This window comes from Ammospiza caudacuta, chromosome 1 (genome assembly GCF_027887145.1).
Source record: "Ammospiza caudacuta isolate bAmmCau1 chromosome 1, bAmmCau1.pri, whole genome shotgun sequence".
Taxonomy (NCBI): domain Eukaryota; kingdom Metazoa; phylum Chordata; class Aves; order Passeriformes; family Passerellidae; genus Ammospiza; species Ammospiza caudacuta.
In genome coordinates, this window is record NC_080593.1 from 72899665 (window position 1) to 72904478 (window position 4814).

Sequence of the window (4814 nt, forward strand, 5' to 3'; positions counted from 1 at the left end):
AGGGGTGTAGGATAGAGCTGTTCTTTGCCTGGTGAGCAGGAAGATAATTATAGGGACAAAGGTGTCCTGGTCTCAGGCTTGGCCGTTTATCAAGTGTTCTACCCCAAAGTGAAATCCATTAACTTAGTCCTTACAGAGGAAGATGTGGAGGAATTAGCATACCAGGGTTTTCTCATCAGGATGCTCTAGGAAAATTGTTGGCCAGAGGGATATAGAGCAAGCAGGTATTTTGTCAGCAGGAGGTTAAGTGGGAAAAGGATACAAGCATAAGATGTGAGGAATGAGGTCAGAACGAAGGACAGCTGATCTGAGGGGGCAGGCCACTCCATATAACTGCTTTTTCATGCCTGCTGGGCTGAACCTGGTGCTGGTCCTGAACCAAAGTGAAGGAGCTGCCAAATCAGTTCAAGTGGAGCCTGTGTAAAGAAGGCAGGTAGCTCTGGCTGTGCAGTGCTGCTCTTGCAGTAATCCTGCCCATCAGGAGGTGCAGGCAGACATCAGCTGCCCAGGGGGAAGCCTGGGGCTGGGAGGAGTGGGCAGAGACCTCTGAGCTGTGTGGGTGGCTGCAGAGCAGTGAGCTGATGAAGCGCATTGTGATGATGTGCAAGCACTCCCAGTTCAGTCCTGGGCTATTTTGTCTGCTTGGATTTGCAGCCTGATAGCAGCTCTTTCAAAACAGTTGGTATTTGTGGGATATATGTGTTTTATCAATTTCTGTGTGCCCTTTTCCCAGAGAGTTGGTGTCTGTGAATTTATGGCACTGTACTGCTCGAACTGTGCCACTTCCATCTCCCTCCTTTAAGCTGGGAGGCTACAGCAACTGGTGTAATAGAGCTTATGCATTTAACCTGAGAGATTTCTGAGGTACTGGGGAGGAGAGAATCTCTGTGTACGTGTGTGTCTTGATATGGAGCCAATTTAAGCCCCAAGGAAAAATTTCCATTGATTATAACACAGTTTAAATCTGGTCTGTAATACTTACTGAACAACAAATTGTGTTGTAATCCTTTTAAGTCATGGCTTTATATAAAATCAGGAGAATTATTCTTATTTATTATCCCTTTCACTTAAACCTTTTGGGGATAGAAACACATTCAGTTTCAGTGATAAAGAAAACACTGCAATCAATGGCTTTGGAAAATCACTAAAAATAAAGGGTTTGTGTATGAGATTGAGTCAGTTTTTATCCTGCCAAGTGCCTATTGTGGAATGGAGTGATTTACTGAAAAGTTGTGGAGCAAACCAGAGCTCTGTAGTCTTTACACTTCATAGCTGAGTGATGGAGGAAAATTTTAAAAATAATACAATGATGTCAGAAGCTTTTCACAGCTTGGAGGGTTTTCCCTACCAGAACTTAATTTCAATCTGAACACAATTAACTAAGTAGGCCACCTTAGGGAGCAGCGGGGGAAAATCCTTTAGAGTTTTCAAAATTGGTGATGGAAAGAGAGTAGCTGTATTTTAGCTAAGACTGGAGCTTTTTTTTCTTCATGCCCAGATTTTGCCTTCTCCACTAAGACTGCGACATATTTGAGGCTGGTATTCCACAGTCTCATTCCTCATTGTCATCTTAACTGTCTAAAACCGCTTCTAACATTTGAATGAAGCAACGCAGGAACAAATCACACAGAGTTTCTCATATTTCTCAATGTATTCTGTTTTCAGTATATGCTATTATCTGAAATATCATTAATCATAGGAATGTTTGTTGTGTTAGTTATTCCTCAGGTCAATTACAAAGTAAACTACCCTCTGTATTTCAGATCATCTTACAATAAGAAGGGCTTGGCAGTGCCTCCTCAGCTTTGCAGGACAGTTTGGCAGTAAATGACTCTGCAATTAATTTATTTCTCAACCAGTGTGGTTTAAAATGCACAGACATCAGAAATACTAATATTACTGCAGATAATCCCCCTGCATGCCACAATACCTAAGCAACTCATATTTATTTTTTCAGTCAAGTGATTTATTTTGTCCTCCAGTGCCAGACCTGGAAGTTCTAAGCTCTTGCTCAGATAGGCTGGGATACTGCATGGAAGTCAGACCAGAAAGTCCTGGGTAAGCACACTGCCTTTTACTTCCCTCTTGGATTAATGTGGATTTGTATTTTGATTATTTGCAGCTCAGCTTCCTTCAATACAGAGTTTAAAGCAAGGTTTGGATACATATCTATCTCTGGAGGCATCAGAAATTTATTTTTCTATGGAAAGATCTCTCTCAGTGAATTGTTTTCTGAATTGAACATGAAGAAGGTACCTCTCAGTTCAGTAGCATCCTGCACTGGCTTTGTACCAGCTCAGTCAGGTGGCTCAGGCAGTGGAGCAAGAAGTATTTTCTGTGATGTGACACCTCTCAGGGTAAGGAAGACCTAGCTTTTTCTAGGAAGATAGAACTTGTGGGTAATATCTTTTAGGTTCCTTAAAGACAGTTTCCCAATTATACACATCCAAACATAGCCTGTAAACTCTTTTTGTGCAAGCTTGTGTGATTGGAGAGGAGTCAGGTAGATCAGTACCTTTGGTTTGCTCTGAGCGACTGCCTCCTAACTTCTCTGTGGATGAAGACAAAAGCATTTGTGCTCACATGCTCTGTCTAGATTTGGTAGATATATCCTTTGGCCACTCAGTGGTTTTCCAAGAGGGCACATCAGAGCTGCTTCTGAAGGGATTAAGCTCATGCTGCTTTGGGATGTTGACAGGTGGCCCTGGTGTGCAAATCATCTCCCCTCAGGCAAACCCATTCTCCTCAGCAGAAGCTGTTTTATAGTTTTGAGTGATTACATTTCAAGGGTCGATGAAAGCAGCAACCCCATGCTGTTAGTGATGTGTGAACACTCCTTATGAATTACCTTTCAAAACAAGGTTTGAAAGGGGTATTTAGGCAAAGCAGGGTCTTGCAGTTAAAGGGAGGGTTTCTTTAAAGTGCACTGTGGCTGGGAAGACTCCCCTTCTCAGACTCCTGTCAGTGTGCAGATGTGTCTCCAAAATGGCTTTGCTTACTCCTTGCTCAGAAATCCTGTCATGTTCATACTTCAGAAGCATACTGGCTCACTGAATACCAGGCTTTTACTGCCTGAACAGAGGGCAATATTTCTCCCTTACAATACAATCTTGAAGCCTTACGGCAAAGATTTCTTTGACAAAGGCAAAATATTTTATTTTACCTGACTAAGGGACCAGGACCTTAATATATGCAGTCTTTTAAACTGGCTCAGTTTTTAATGCTCACAGAACTGAAGTGCCTTATGAATTACAGACTGACATCTCCTTTATCAAATGAAATTACCATGTTGGACTCATTCATGGAATATTTCCAAGCACAAAACTCACTCTGCTTTCTATTTCTGTTAAGGGCCAATCCATGGTATTCTGGTTTATGCTCACTGGTAGCCTTTTAACTCTTTCATGATAAAAACTTTACATGATGCTATGTGTGGTTGAGTAGAAACAACCTCTCCTGTGCTACAGTGACAGCTTTAAGATAAATAGTGGTATTTTCAAAATCATTTGAATTTTGTTTATAGCTTCATCTACCACTTTAGTAGTAATGCACAGTGCTTTAAGCTACATGAAATCATCGTTAGGTTCCTGGAGCGGTGAATTTTAGAGAGTACCTTGAACACTCATTTGACAGATTTACTAGTAGCTAGAAAGTAAAGCAGATATAAACTATCATAAGTAAATCCCCCCTTTTATTAAGAAGGCTCATATTTCAAAAGCTTCTGAAAAGTTACTCTGAACAGTGTCAGTCTGAAGTTCAGCTGATGTAAATGAACACCCTCCTACTGATGCACAGGAAGATGTGGGGTTTTACACCAAGTCTGTTCACGCATATCATCTGCACAGTCTTCCTTCAGAACATGCATGTGTGATTCCATTCATTTTTGATAATTAACGTCTAGTCCTTGCAGATCCACATCAGAAATGACAATGGTTGAAAGTACTGCTTATCAGAAGCTGTTGGACTTCCATATGTTAACCCCATTACAGGTTACTTTGGTCACTGGACCCTGAATCCATTTCCAAGGAGAAAATAAAGATATGAGCTTGCAACACACATAAAATTTTGTTCTTAGATGCACGCAGTTCTCACTTGACACTGACCTGGCTTAGCACTGGTATGTCCATTAGATTTCACTGCATTTTAATTTCCAGGATTTTATCCATGGCGTAGCTAATCTCAATACCAAATTGAAGACTAAGTTTTGCTGCTTTTTGTGTTTTGGACAGTGATAGAAGTGCTACCATCTGATGCTGAAAATTTGTCATTGTGATTCTTCTTTTAGGTCACTTCCTGTAATTTTTGTGGCTCCCCAGCAAAGAGCTCCCAAGGTTTCAAACAGTTGACAGCTTAAGAGATTTACTGCACAGGTTCCATTGAGGAAGAGCCCTGCTCAATTTAAGGTGTGCTCCCCACTCATCTCGTGTATTTTTTTCCAGGCCTTTACTTCAGGTCTAGTATTTTCCACATTTGGGTTCAGAACATTTACTATTTTGAGAGGAGTTTGGTTTATTTGCATTCCAGGAACTCCAACCTAAACTAGGAAAATAACTTTACTTCAGTATCTTTCCATACCTTCAACTCAGATTTTTGTTTTTGTTGTTGTTGTTGCAGACAGAGATCTAATTCAAGGTTATGAGAGCAATTTTTTTTCTTCATGGTTGAGGTGTTTTATGGCAGTAAGAGCCAGAAACAGAAGAAACTCACAGACGCAGCGCAGTCTCCTGCCATTCCAGTACCTGCAGCCAATAGTTGCAATCAGAAAATTGTCAATTTCCACAGTATTCCACTTGTGAGGTAGGTTCTGAAGTAAA

At 41.0% G+C, this 4814-nt stretch overlaps 1 long non-coding RNA gene across 1 annotated transcript; it reads left to right on the forward strand.

The window, feature by feature from the left end:
• The first annotated feature begins 1997 nt into the window (after window positions 1–1997).
• Window positions 1998–4814, forward strand: LOC131568033 (uncharacterized). Its single transcript, XR_009275690.1, has 3 exons — window positions 1998–2058; window positions 4286–4403; window positions 4615–4814. It is a non-coding gene; the product is annotated as an uncharacterized LOC131568033 (long non-coding RNA).